At 32.1% G+C, this 16,202-nt stretch overlaps 1 pseudogene; it reads right to left on the reverse strand.

Annotated features, from left to right (window-relative positions):
* Positions 1-15,004: 15,004 nt before the first annotated feature.
* On the reverse strand, positions 15,005-15,123 carry LOC111742355 (annotated as a pseudogene).
* Positions 15,124-16,202: the final 1,079 nt, after the last annotated feature.

A 16,202-nucleotide genomic window follows, 5' to 3' on the forward strand; every position in this document is an offset into this window, starting at 1 on the left:
TGCAAAATAAGCCCTCCAATGGGCCAGGGTAGGAAGAAGAGCCTCCTCCCAGGGAGAGAGTAAAGTTGAGGTGCTGAAAGTCCAAAAGTGAAAGAGAACAAGACATGTTTGGGGTGTGTCATCAATTCAATAACCTCAAGCAGCACAGGTGGTTAATGTTCAGATCTAAGCTGGAATTTGATCAAGAAAGTCTCTGTCAATAATGGCAAAAGTTGAGATTTTATGTGCAGAGTAATCAATAACAGTTAAAAGACTTTAAGCTGGGAAAATATATATTTAGCATTTAAAGAAGTTCTCTCTAGATGCATAGTGGGAAAATTGATTGGATTATTATAGGACAAAAAGTAAGAATCTATGTACCCGCTATGTCTATCTAGGCTAGAACCGATTTAATAGTGGCATGGCATTGCAAGAACTGCCAGCCCCATTTCCAGACTTTTCTTCTTGGGAGATATGGGCACATGTATTCACTTGTGAGATCTTCAGTGTCTTTAGGGATATTTAAGGTAAAGAAGTGAAAGTTCAATGATAAAGTTGAGGATGTGGAGATGTTTACTTACAGGTGTTCCAAAATACATAGTAGAATGCCTTGGAGAAATTAAATTAAAAAAAAAAAAAAAAAGGAGTCGAGGGTAGTATGAAAATAAAGGATGAGTGAATCTATAGAGGAAACTGATTACTAGGTAGATTAATGTTTTGCAAGGTAACCAAGTTATAGAGGAATGTAAGCCATGCTGGTAAAACTTGGCATCAAAATCTCCATCCTCAGGTGGATGTAGCAGTGCAGCACTTTCTAGAAGTTGGTGGTGGCCTAAACTGACTGTTCTTGAGATTGCCCTGTCCCAGCTATATGTCAAAAACAGCAGCATTGTCAAGCAGTGTCACTGTTTCAAGCCCTTCTGAAAGGGTCTTCTGTGCTTTATGTCAAAAAACTCCAATTCCTAACTCTTCTTTGTATTAATTGATTTTTTATCCCTTTGTATACTTGATTAGTCTTCACTAAAGAGATTCTGGTTTGCCTATGACCACAAAGCAGTTTATAAAAGTTAATTTTTAATTTGTACCATCTTTGTTCCCCAAAAAAGTACTTAAAATAGCTAAAACAGGTGATATTAAAATATGTTGGTGCAGAACATGTGACAATAGGACAAAGAGAGTAGATAACACAATATAAGCTAGTGGGACAGTTAAGTATGTAAAACGCTTGCTGTGAGATCTTGTACAATAGCCAAAACTAGGCTATAGATCTGGCTGTACTTTTTTTTTACAATATATATATAGTGCATGTTTGTGTTGCGCACACATGTGTACATCTGCATAAAGTTGTGCAGGGGTATCTAGTTATGACATAGAAAAAAGAGAACAGTCAGAGAGCTATATGGTTTTTTTTTGTTTTGTTTTGTTTTTTTGTGACTGTTGGAGAGTTATATGGGAATGTCTACAGGCTTTAATGTCATGGCCTTTTGTGATGAATCTATTATCTGTGATTTCTGTTCACAGAAAGTTTGCTGAAAGGCAGCCTAAGTGAATGATATATTAAGGTTGTCAAATATCACAGCAATCACTCCAAAATCCACTTCTGAGTACCTAAATCTGTGAAGTTTATGGAGATTCAAGGGCCCGTTAGCTTTTGAATGTTCTTCTCTACAGCTAATCATATGAGCTATATTTTTACAATGACCCTTCACCCTAGCCAAGTCCATTAGTCTAGATTAAAACAGTTCTGACATTGCACAGGAATACAGACTGCTAATGTGCAGTCTGTATTCCTGGTTGACTTCAGTCATGGGTACTTGAACTGATAAAGTTAGAAACTACCTTGGTCAGCTTAGATCTTTCTAGGAGTCTAGAGCCATAATGAGCTAAAGTAAGTAAATAACAGAAGTCGTTTTTTTAAAAAGAGAATATATAAAGTAGGAAGAACAGACCTATGTTGCTATTATTTCTCCTCATAACTTACACCTTGATGGTAAAGAGAAAAATAAAGAAATATATAATTTCAAAGAGTACATAAAAGAAAGCAAATTTATATTGGGCGTATTTTTAAAAAAGTTTTATAGCATAGAATTCCTCAATGATTATATGCTTTATCCTATATACTATAGAGATATATAAACCACTGTAGCTGTGGTTTATATATCTCACCAAGACACACAGAAGATATTTAATAGATGTTTCTTCACTCAATTTGTTATCTACTTTCCTAAGGAATATATTTCCTACAGGAATGTACTTGGTATGTACCTCCCAAAGGAATCTCCAATTTATAGTATAAAGGTAATAATATTTTTGATAATGTTTTTGATAATGTTTTAAAGCAAAGGAATCATTTTGCTTTTAGATTTTGGGAATGCTGATGTAAACCATTGGAAAAAATCATGAGTTTTTTAATTTACTTTTTAAAATTTAGAACCTCTATCTCTCTTTACTCTTCCTGTCTTAATTCTCTAGTTTTCACACTTTCTACTTATCCCCATCAGTGCCAGCCCTTTTATTATTCGTTCCTTAGCAATACAAGAGAAGTACATTTAGTCATTAACACCCAAGTATACATTAGTTATTGTGGAATGCCTTTCAAGTAATTTCAGATAATAATATTTTGCATTACATGTCTAATAAGAGATATTTCACAACAGAAATACTGCAGAAGAATAGAATACATAAAATTTTACTACTGATTTTAAGATCTGAGTCACTCTACTAGCTTCTTAAATATTTTCCAAAAATTACTCATTTGAAATTTACAGAAGCCATATGAAATCCTATTATTGATTTCGTATTACACATGAGGAAATTATGGCAGATAGAAATTAAATAACTTTTCCCATCTAGGTTTTAAATAATTTTCTCCTATGTAGGCTCAAGTTCTTGCATCTAGCACAGTCTAGCTTCAAAAATGACACTTTATAAATGTGTCCTAAATAGTCTATATAAAGAGCACAAAAGCAAAAATATATGTATCTACAATACAATACTGGAAAGTAATTCGTTTTTAAATTATAAATATTTATCAACTAATTTAAATCACCTCTGTAATGTTAATCCTTCAGCGAAGGATATATATATGTAGAAATAAATATGTATGTATATAAAATAAATGCATATAAGAAACATGTTCATTGTAGATGATTTAGAAAATGTACACGTTTAAAATATTAAAAATTACAAGCAATTTCAACAACCATAGAAAGACACCGATAACATTTTGGCGATTTTCTTTTCAATCATTTATACATGTACATATAAATATTTATTTTCTTTTACTTATTATGTCAATTCTGACATTCCAATAATATTAATTACATTTTGCCATTTATAGTTTGTCATTATATACTGGCCCAAACTTTCCATATGCTCAAATAGCAAGGATGTTTTCTCCACAGAGTGTTATAGTTGGCAGTGACCTACAGATACTTCTATTCTATTGTCACTGCCTGAAAGGAGACATTTACTGAGACCTCACCCCGACAAATAGCCACATTTTAGAAATGGATATTGTGTCTTAGTCACCTCTGAATACCACTTAGCACCAAAAAACAACACCTTCTATGCTAAAGGCCCGCAGCCAGTGTAGGCTGAATTAAACTTAACAAGCACAATGATGAAGACAGTAGATCTTAAATCCTTAAAACTTTAACATTTGACCAAACCACAGCTATAAGAGTTTGAAATAGCTATACTGGCAACATGTATTTAGAATCAACTAGGAGAATACTATTATGCATAGTGTAGGCTTAGTCAGCGGAGTCTTCTTGAGAACATTAACATCATCTGCCAGTCTAGTATATTTGTTATTATGTGTGTCTGTTGACACTTGAAAAATATTCTGGGGTAAACTCCTTCAGTTTATGAAAATAAAATCCATTTTTATTGCTTTTATCCTCACTGAAAGAAATATTTGAATTATTTCTAAGTATTTAATAATTTAATGGGTTTATGAGATATTGGATGATCAGGTCATTACCTGTTTTGTATGTCCCTAGTTCTAAAAGGCTCTATTCCTTGAATTATCTGGAATTTGCAAAGAAGTTAGCTGATTTAATTAGTGGACATTTTAAAATCAAGAATGCCATGTCTTCTACCTGTTATCTGAGAGAGCATTTTACACTACTGTTTCTCCATATATCTATTTAAAAAAAAAAAAATCCTCAAGTGTTGTATATTATTAGTGGTGGCTGGGCACACCTGGGGCTTGGTGTTTAGGAATGTAAGGTCATAACTTACTCAAGTTCATCACTGGTATGTAACTCACCTCTCCCTTAGTCCGAGGAAAGGGGAAGTGAGGTTCATTTTTTTGTTTTTTGTTTTTGTTTTTTTTTCCTGTTTCCAGGTAGTTTATCTTATAAATTGCATTTAAGATTTGAGGAAAGAAGAATGTAGTAAAACTCTTCAAAATAGACTGATTTTATGATTTTATAAATTTTTAAAAAGTAATTCTTAGAAAACTACTCTCAATGTAAATTTATGTTAAACAATAAAAATTAAAAGAACTATAATATAATTTTTAGTCATTTACTGCTTTATTGCTAAACATAGGTTTTATAAGTTTTACTTCTGAGAAAAATGCTTGATGATTAATATAAAATTTAACTTAATAATTCACTATAAAAGGTATTTCTTACTCTATGAAATAAGTATTAAAGTATATATTGGCATAAAACTCTTCTGTATGTGTTCAAATGTCATTTAAAATATTTTTTAAAACTGTAAGACATTTTGTCTTTATCTAATAGGCACAATTACTTGTACTCTACAGTTTAAATTCATTCACTAATTTTAAAACTAATCTTTCTAGAGGTTACATATTATATGGAAAAAGATACAATTACAGAATTTTATTTTATTTTTGATTTTGAAAAAATATTTAGCCTTTCTATACAAAATAATAATAGTAAATGAGTAAAACAATGGCCTATATATTCTGTGATTTCTTTAATTCTCTTCTGTCCTAAAAGCTATAATTATAAATTGTTGAAACAGAGAAACCCTGTAGAAATTTCAATACATTTATTTTAGTAGTCTGTCAATTTCTACAGATCAAACTTTTAAAAAAATACATAAACCTCACTCCTCCTTTAAATGATTGTTAGTCACTTTAAAAAATATTGTTCAAAGGTTTTCTTCTAATTGGTGTAGCTAATGCAAAGCAATAAAATACTACCCAATGTACAACTTGCAGTTATAAAGCACATCTGTCTATCTAACTAAAAGGTTCTCATGGTCCACTCAGCTACAGGGTTCCTGAGTAATTAAGTGTAATTTATGAAGAAAAAGACAAAAAGTCTTTTAAATTTTACTTCATGCTCCAGAGCTGTTGATAAGAGAGAAATACAGAGGTTCCACAACTCTTAAGCTATAAACCACTGTGCCTGCTTTAACATTTATCAATTTTTAACCACTGCTACAAGGCTTCCAGCAATCAATTATTTCCTGGCTCAAGGAGGGACTCAATGCTACACCAGATAAACCGGAAATCAATGTCACTGTTTTGTAGCTGACTTCTAAATATGTTTCTTTTCACCACATTTAAAATAAACAAAGTTGGAATTTTACTGATTCCGTGACAATTACTTTTACTGCACGCACCAAAAAAAGGCAAATGTTTTTAAGTGGGAAAAAGAATACTTTTAGATTCACACAATGCTTCCATCTTTCTTCCATTTTTCTTTTCTCAAATTAACAGAGAAAGTTGAGAAAGGAAAGATTTTTTTTTCCCTTCTCTGTTTTGCATAAAAATGGTTTGTAAATTGATGGGAACATTATTTCAGTTAAGCCATCATCTTTCATCTCATTTCTAATTGCTGTAAGATAATGCAAACAAACGAACACTTGGTAGGGAGCACTGTTTAATATGTTCCCCCTCTACTACAGCTACTAGGACCAAGTGATCAGAAATATCTCCTTATTTTCTATTATATTTTCATAGCTCTTTGGTCTCCAATTTACAATTTCTACAGTTTCTACATAATTCAATCACCAGAACACTGTATTTCAGAAAACCTTCAGCCTGATCATGGAAATAAGGTATATAGATTAGAAGATGGACTAAAAATGATATTGAGAAACTATTAAAAAAAAAGTATGATTTCATTTTATTTAATGATTAATTTTGAAAATGGGTAAATATTGCCTTAGCTATTAAATGTTTTTTTAATTTATTGGGGTGTCATTAGTTAATAAAATTATATAGGTTTCAAATGTACAACTCAAGGGTATGTCATATGTATATTGCATTGTGTGTTCTCCACCCAAAGTCATATCATCTTTTGTCACCATATATTTGATCTCCTTACCCTTATGTTTCCCACTCTCCCTTTTCCCTCTGATAACCACTAAACTGCTGTCTAATCTATGAGTTTTTGTTTGTCTTATCTGTTTGTTGCTTTCAGTTTTATAACTTACATATGAATGGAATCACATTATTCTCAACTTTTTCTGTCTTATTTCACTTAGCATGATATTTACGAGCCATATTTTCTTATTCAATCATTTGTCAAAGAACAATTGTTTCCATGTCTTAGCTACCATGAATAATGCTGCAATGAACAACGGGGTGCATATATATTTATAGATAAATGTTTTCAAATTTTGAGGGGAGATACCCAAAAGAGGGATTGCTGAGTTATATGGTAATTCTATTCTTATTTTTTGAGAAATCTCCATACTGTTTTCCATAGTCACTATACCAATTTGCAATCTCACAAGATAAGGATGCCCACTCTCACGACTCATATTCTATATGGTATATGGTATTGGAAATCCTAGCTACAGTAGTTAGGCAGAATAAATAAATAAAAGGCTTCCAAATTGAAAATGAAGAAGTCAAATTGTCATTTTGTTCCAGGTGGCATAATTCTTTATATAGAAAACTCTAAAGACTCCACCAAAAAAACTATTAGAAACAATAAACAAATACACTAAAGTTACAGGATACAAAATCAATGTATAAAAATTCATTGCATTCTTATATATTAACAATGGAATTGTCAGAAAAAAGAAATGAAATAAACAATTTCTTTTGCAATTGTAACAAAAAGAATAAAACACATGGTAATAAACTTAACGAAAGATGTAAAGAACCTATATACAGAAAACTACAAGACATTATTAAAAGAAATTGAAGAAGACACAAAGAAATGGAAAGGTATTCCATGCATGGACTAGAAGAATCAACATAGTTAAAATGGACATATTACCCACAGCAATATATAGATTTAATGCAATTTTCATCGAAACCCTGATGTCATTTTTTTAAAGATATAGAACAAAAAATTAACAGATTTGTATGTAATCACAGACACTGAGGAGCCAAAGTAATCTGGGAAAAAAGAACAAGGCCAGAGGTATCACACCGACTTCAATTATACTACAAAGTGATACTATTCAAAACAGCATGGTAATGGCAAAAAAAAAAGACACATGAAACAATGGAAAAAAATTGAGAGTTCAGAAATAAATCCACATATATAAGAAAATAATTTTTACAAAGGGCCAAAAAAAAACACAATAGAGAAAAAAAAGTCTCTTCAATAAATGGTGCTGGGAAAATTAGAAAGCCATATACAAAAGAATGAAACTAGACTGCTATCTTTCACCATACACCAAAATCAATTCAAAATGGATCGAAGACCTAAATATAAGACCTGAAATGATGAATTGCATAAAAGAAAACATAGGTACACTAAACTTATGAACTTGGTTTTAGAAAAGATTTTATGAATTTGACTTCAAAGGCAAGGGAAGTAAAAGTGAAAATAAATGAAAAGTGAAAACTAAAAAACTTCTGCACAGCCAAAGAAACTATCAACAAAACAAAGAGGCAATCAAGTGAATGGTAGAAGATATTTGCAAACAACTTCTCTGATAAAGGGCTAATATCCAAAATACATAAAGAACACATATAACTCAACAATAAAACAATCCAATTAAAAAATGGACAGAAGACCTGAACGGACACTTCTCCCAAGAAGACATACAAATGGGCAACAGGTCCTATGAGAATATGCTCAATTTCACAAGCTATTAGGGAAATGCAAATGCCTTAGGCATTTTGAATATACCACTATTACAGATGTGAGCTCTATTAACCAGAGTATAAGATTGTGATTTGTATAAATACTATATTGATCTAAGGGTAATTAATTAGCCGTTCATAAGAATGCTTTTATCAAAGAGCTATTAGTGAAACTTTAAGAATGAAAATTTAAAAAAACAAACAAACATTTAGGGAGTAGGAGAATTTCAGGAAAAAAATGCAGACTCTGAAGGGAATCTATGAGAGTACGTGGAATAGGTGTTAACCTAGCCAACTTTGTAAATTTATGACTGAGTAACATTTCCACTGTATGTGTGTACCACCTCTTCTTTATCCAATTGTCTTTTAATGGGCACTTATGTTGCTTCCTCATCTTGGCTATCACATATTATGCTGAAATGAACATAGGGGTACATATATCATTTTGAATTACTAGTTGGGATTTTTCCAGATAAATACCCAGAAGTGGAATTGCTGAAGCCTAAGGTAGTTCTATTTTTAATTTTTTGAGAAACCTCCAAACTGTTTTCCATAGTGGCTGTACCAATTTGCTATCCCATAAAAAGTACATGTGAGTACCTTTTTCTCCACATCCTCACCAATATTTGTTTGTTGATTCACTGATGATAGTCATTCTGACAGGTGTGAGGTGATATCTCACTGTGGTTTTAATCTGTATTTCTCTGATGATTACTGATGTTGAGCATCTTTTCATATGTCTAATATCCACCTATATGTCCTTTTTGGTGAAATGCTTATTCAGTTCCTCTGCCCATTTTTAATTGGGGTGTGTGTGTGTGTGTGTGCGTGCGTGTGCGTTTTGTATGAGTTCTTTATAAATTTTGAACATTAACCCCTTATCAGATGTATAATTGGCAAATATAATCTCCTAAATAATAGGTTGTCTTTTCATTTCGTTGATGGTTTCCTTTGCATTGCAAAAACTTTTTAGTTTGTTGTAGTCTCATTTGTTTCCTTGCTGAAGGAGAAACATCACTGAGAGAAATATTACTAAGAGAAATGTCCGAGAGTTTACTGCCTATTTTTTCGTCTAATCATTTTATAAACTCAGAATGGATTAACGACTTAAATGTAAAACCCCAAATCAATATCTTTTTAAATGGACATAGAATAACCTGAAGAAGTTGTTGCTGCCAATTTTTTGATAATTTGGACATTATGTACTAATGATGTTAATGTATTATAACAAATTGCTAATGATAAAAATAAAGCAGTTTGAACGAGTTCAAAGGAATAGAGGGTGATTTTCATTATCTGGTAATGCCAGTTAGTAAATATAGAAATCAGAAAGAATTAGAAAATTATCATTTTGCAATAACCAAGTAATTACAGTTTTAGAAAAGGACCATCAATGAATGTTTAAACAAGGTGGTAAAGTCTTCTGTGAAACAGGATACTCAAATGATATCAAATTGTCTTTCACAGATTGCTTATTAATTATAAAACAGAAAAAGTAACTTTATAGTGAAGCATTCTGGCAGATGCCATATCAACCAAGGGACCAACAATGGGGGAAAAACTGACATTATGTGCTTCTTGATGTGATGCATTTAAAATTATCACCTACTTTGGGACAAAATTGTTTTACATAAATCTAATAATAGAAAACAATCAGATTAGTCATTAGTTTGTGAAATTCTATTAAATAGCTAGATTTAATTCTTCAGATATATCTATCATTTCCTTGAAAGTACAACAAAACAAACAAACAAACAAACAAACAAATACAGAAAGAAAAAGACCAGGAAACTTTTACAGATTAAAGGAAAGAAAATATGACAACTAAATACAATTCATGAGCCTAGATTAAATTTTTCATGTTCTTCCTCCAAAAAAGTTATAAAGACACTATCGGCATAACTGGGGCTATTTAATATGAAGTGTGTATTAGAGAAAATGATTGTATCAGTGTTACATTTCTTGGATATGATAATAATGCTATAGTTATGCAGGAGAATATTTTTGTTCTTAGGAGACATCAATGGAAATTTTTAAATATTGTACATACATTTTGCAACTTCTTTTCAAATCGTTCCAAAACTAATATACTAAGATGTTTTTGTGTGTACACATGCATGCGTATGTGTGTGCACGCCTGTGTGTGTGTGAGTGTGTGAGAGAGAGAGAGAGAGAGAGAGAGAGAACTCGATATAATGACAATGGTATATTTTTTTCCCAATCTATATAGTATCAAACATAATAAGCATTGTTGAATATAATACAACAAAACCTTTTTTTCATACATATAGCCTGTGACTTATCCTGGCAGGATTTCTGTTGTCAGGTCCACTTTACTTAAAAATAATGCAGGGCGAGCAAAGACTCTAAATTAAAGAAAACATCCATAGCAATATACATAGGAAAATAATGCAGAGAAATAGAAACTTTTTACATAAATTAACAGAATCATTACCTTATTTATATTAAAGATGAAAATTTGGGGTAAAGAGTAAAAATTGTAGCTAAAAGATTTGCTTGAAGTTTGTAATTTAATTGAGTAGATTTTTATAATTCAAAATGACCTTTCAAGTTGGATATGACAAAAATTTAAAGACTTTCATATTTTAACAGTGATTTTTTTCCTTCCATTTGAACGATCAGGGAAAAGAGACTGTTTCAAAAGGTAAATAAATCCACCTTTCTATTCTATTCCTAGAAAATTATAAAACAATACACATTTCCCATTTGCTTCACAACCAAATTTTTAAACATTTGGTTCTTAAAGAAGACTTGCTGTAACAAGAGTTCTGAACGAACATTTTGTTATAGTTGTGAATGCTGAATTCCTTTTTATCTATTTTTCACGTATGAGGGGGTAATCGATGATGGTCCGATGTTTCCTTGTGCATTGAAATTATAGTGTGAAGTGAATTGCATCCTTTTCTAGTTAGCATTTATATTGGGCCAGTCTCAGCCTGATCATTTCTTTGCAATCATTTGCATGTTTATTTTGCTCTTTCTTCCATCCCTGAAAGGTCAGCAAGTATTACTGTCCTGTCTTGACAGTGGAGGTCACTAAAGTACACTGAGAATAGCGAAGGCTTGCAAACAATCAACAAAAGCCACTTGGCTCAGCACCTCAACACAGGGAGCACAATTTGCATGCTCTCCTACTACATCTTTTGATAGTCTCTTAACCCTTTAGCCACCTCCCTTGCTTTGTATTGCTCCCAATACTTAATTCAATTCAACTCCAAAATACTTTGTTGAACATTCGCTTACTGCCAACAACATCAAACTTATCTGAGAGATATAAATTTCTAAGAATATGGCACAAGGCTCTCAATTACTAATAAATGAATGAATATACATGTACACAATTGGATACATAATACATTGTCAAAGGGATACGAAGTCTAGGACAGCAGGAAAGGAATAAATATGAAAACCAACAAATGCAAGCTCTAAAACAATTTATCTGTTAGATTATAACCTCCAAGGAGTAGAGAGTGTGCATATTTTACTTTCAGTTTTATCTCTAGTGCCCACCATAATATCTGGCACATTTTAAATCCGCAGTAAGTATTTGCTGGAAGAATAGTTGGTATAAGCAAAACTATCAAAGTAATACTTTCTAGTTAAGTACTGCTTAAATTCAAAACACTGAAGTCATCTTTAGACTTCCAGTTAGGAAACAGAACTGTATCTTAAAGTATATGGAGAACATTCCTAATATTTTATTATTACTATTCTTCCAAAATATATATTGATATAGCCACAAATCTGGTCTCCTTACTTATGCCCTAGCCCCAAGACTATTCTCAAAACAAACAAACAAACAAAACAACAACACCACCATAACCACAGTGATTCTTTAAAATATGTAGGTTGGATTATACCACGCTGCTCAAAAAATTTCCTGGCTTCCCATTTTAAAAAGATCAGTAACTTGAAAATCTTAAAATTCTTATCATTGTTTTTAAATCCTTAACTCTGCCTCCAACTTCCTTTCCCACTTACTTTGCTCCAGCTATTCTTGCCTCTTTGCAGTTTTTTGAAACATTTCCTCCTAATTAAGCTCAAATGTCACTATATCAGCAAGGCCATCGTTAACTGCCTTATTTAAAAGTCGCAAATTCTTCTTACTGAGCCACTCCCAATTCCTTACTTTTTCTCTACAGCAGTGATGCCCACTTATAAATATTCTAACCTATTTATTTGTTTATTCTTTCTTTTTCCTGCTAGAATACAAGTCCTATAAGTGGGTAGATTTGCCTTTTAGTTTCAGTGTTATATACTTAGTACCTCAGATATTCCTGGTACATAATATGTGTTCAATAAATCTGAAAATGAAAGAGCAGAGGTTGTTATAAAATAAAAACTAAGCCAGTAATGTGAGAGATAGAGACAGACAAAGAGTGCTATAATTAAACAAGGAATATCATGCAAAAAATAAATAAATAAATAAACACAGTAAAGAAAATTAATACAAATGAGACCGTACTCCCTTATAAATCCATGCTATCAAAATAATCCTCTATTTTTATGGCATGTGTTGGGGCAATTATAAACCATCAATCGCAAAGCACATACCATAGCTTGTCTTAAATGCCCACCTCATGTTGAAGCATACATTAATCTCTATTACTGAAAAAGACCTTGGGCCACAGATCTTTCTCTAAGCAATAAAAAACAGAGGATGAACCAAGAAGAGAAACAGTAATACAAGAAGTCACAGAAGAGGTCTGGGAGAGACCTCTGGGGATACCACCAGGGAAGGAAAACAAATGTACCTGTACAAATCCAGATCTTTCATATTTAATTTCTCAAGTTATATTCTTATCATTTTACTACAATTTCAAAAAAACATAAATAGGAGTGTGCCAATATGTATTATTTTTAAAATAACCTTTGAAAATGAAATTTATGGAATACCTTATTTTTCACATATCTCACTGATTTGTAACACATTTAAAAAAAATTATGTCAAAGGAGTTTAAAAACTTCCACTTATATTCTATTTTTATTTCATCCTTGCACTTGAGTTTATTACCTCATGCTTGCTATATTATAATAAATTCTCAACTAATTTACCTGTTTCCAGACATGCTTAATCCAAAATCATTTTGCTTCTAACCAGTGAAATAGATTAAGAAACCTCCCTACACATACTTATTCAAGGCCTGTTGATTGACAAACGAAAGCCAGATACTGACTGTGATATTTAAAGCATTTTTACATGCAGTATTACCATATCATTGTATTTCAGTTTATGTGAAATGTTGTTACATTTCCCATATAACTCATCAGACCATAGTTTGAGGGCAGAAAACATCTTGCTTACTCAATAGCCCACTGATATACATGGTTCAATCAGACTCCTGGAACCTAGTCTATTAGTGAGCTACTGCTTCCAGAGATGCTCTCCCCTAAGGAAAACGGCCAAATTCCTGATGAAAAATAGGCTTAGTTCTTTAGTCTGTGATTCATCAGAGAGAAATAAAAGCATAGGAAAATTGGTAAGGGAAAAAACAAAAAATATTTCCCTACCTGCATCGCTCTACCTTTTCTTAATTGGCCTTCATTTGCAGCAAGATCCAATACTACTACTGCCAAACAAACAGCAATAGCAACACAGCAAATAGCAGTATTGCACTGTGACTGCTGCAACACTTCTTACCTAGGATGATGTTAAAATGCAGACTGATTCAGTAGCACTGGGGCAGGGTCTCGATTCAACATTTCTAAAAAGTTCTCGGGTGATGCTAGTGCCACTGGTTTATAAGACAGTTTGTGTAACAAATAACTATGGGAAGGCTGCGAGATAGAGATGGAGGCAAAGCATGCTTATGAAGTGAAAGCAGAAAAGAACAAAAATGAAAAAAAAAAAAAATTCAACTTTGCCAGGATGCTAGTTAATCTGTTCTAGCTGGTTCATAATATGTGAATATAAAATCAATTGAGAAATATTTTATCAAAAAATTAATCATACCACTCTGTTTCCACATACTTCGCAGAAAACCCACATATATTTGTTGCTTCTTTTACTGGAGAAAAGTCATTTGCAATCTCAAAGTCTTTTTACAACTTTTTATAATTTGCAGTGCTAGTCTCTTAAATCTTTATATTGTTCCTTAGACTCTCCTTTTCTCCATCACATGTATACTACAGATTTTTAAATTTTCATAATTTATTTTTTCTACTTTGACCTTTGCATTTATGGTTTCTCCCATCGAAGGGGGTATTATCCACAAGGAAAAACGAATAATGACGTATGTAAATATCAAGGTGCTATATACTATTTTTTGAGCTAGTGTCCCGGTCTAAATAAAGGTCTCTGATTAATCAGGCATCACTAAATGAGTAAGCAGTTTGTCCAATCTATTCTAACTTCAAATTCAAATCACAACTCTTATGACCAGCTGACCTCAAGTCTGAAGTCATAAGAAAACATTCGTTCTTAACTTCTTCTGTGAGAAAAGAGGGAACAGGGCCAGTCCCTAAGGGTCATTGCTCTTCTCACTTTGGAAGATAATCCTAGAGAAAGCATCATAGTTATGTGCAGAATCTATAAATGCTCTATGAGTTGGAACACAAGCAAATGTTGCCCATTCTCCTGGAATCAAAAACTTCTCACAGAGGGTGGAGATTGTATAGAAAGAAAGTAGGAAAAGGACAGATTTCTGGCTTTAACTACTTTCTTCCCAAACTCTGGTTAACTTCTTTAAAGAAAATAGAAAAGAAAAAGAAAAGACATTGAGGAAATTAAGCTCATAAAATAAAAACAGATTATGTCAAACTCTTAGAATATTTGTGTTCATTATTGCAGTGCACTGCATTTTGGAAGTTATGCATATATTCTATGGTTTTATCAAAAATCACCTAACAATATGTAATTTCTTCTGTTTATGTATAAAGACTTTTCTTTTCTTTTTTTAGGTGAGGCAACCCTTGGTTGACCTCACAGATTGCAAGGACCTTGTCAGTTACAATTCCTTAATTTTTTTATGCCTACAGCACCTGGTCTTCCTGCGTGTTCTCCTATCCAAGTACTAACCAGGCTTGACCCGGCTTAGCTTCCAAGATCAGACGAGATCGGGCTTGTTCAGGGTAGCATGGCCACAGACTATAAAATATTTTTTTTTTATTCAATAATATAGGATCACAAGTCAGAAAAGAAATTATAAGCATAGTAAATGGACATTCCACAATACCTGCTTTCATCATAATTATTGTTATGTTGTCATTTGTGCTAACAGTGGCCCATGGGCATGATATTTATTGGATTGTCCAGCATTGTAGTGTAAAGCAAATAGAAGCCCAGTAGCCATGTACAATATATGTATTGTGTTTTTAGGAAAGCCAGTTTCATTGCAAGAAAAGCAATCTATGATGAGGAATGAGATAAAATAGAATTTGGTGTGTAGAATAGACCAGACATATAATTTTGAAGGAATTTTGACATAGCTTTTGGAGGTCATTTTTTGAAGTGAGGTCTAATGCATCCACAATGGTACCAAGTGGATAATTTAAAGCTAATAGCAGAGTTGAAGAACTAGAGTTCTACAAAAAAATGCATACTTGTGAACCAATGGGTCCATATATCATTTATCAAGTCCCTGTATCTAGCATTAGAAAAAAGCAGGATTCTTTTATAGGTGATTCCAAGAATCTCAACTGTCTAGTATATTTTAAATTTTACAATACATTTCACAAATTGTAAAGAAAGTTGTTTGATATGTACATTATTTTTATCTGCCCAATTAAGATTCCTAGTAATTAATAGTAAAATCTCATAAATTATAATAGAATAATCATTCAAAAGTCATATAACAAAATAATTATAAAGCTGAAACTGACTTTCAGGGTAAACTGGTCCTATAAGGTAATTTTTTAAATGAAAAAACTAAAGCCTAAAGAGGCAAAGCAATTTCACTGAAAGTCACATATTTTTAAGTTAAAATATTATGGCCTTGATTTCTAATCATCTCTTTAAGTTATTACTCCACCCTCTTATTCAGCAAACTAAAAACATACCATAAGCTTGTATAAGTGCACTAGTTTCTCATGAGTCATTGTTTCTTTGGGAGTCTTTTCCATTCACATAAATAATCTGACCATTAAGATAGCGGTTTGGAAATGAATTACTACTGAGACTGAAGCTCTTCAGAATCCATGAAATTAACTCTGAGTAGTCTATTGAGAT

Source organism: Pteropus vampyrus, unplaced genomic scaffold, assembly GCF_000151845.1.
Source record: "Pteropus vampyrus isolate Shadow unplaced genomic scaffold, Pvam_2.0 Scaffold91, whole genome shotgun sequence".
NCBI classification, from domain to species: Eukaryota; Metazoa; Chordata; class Mammalia; order Chiroptera; family Pteropodidae; genus Pteropus; species Pteropus vampyrus.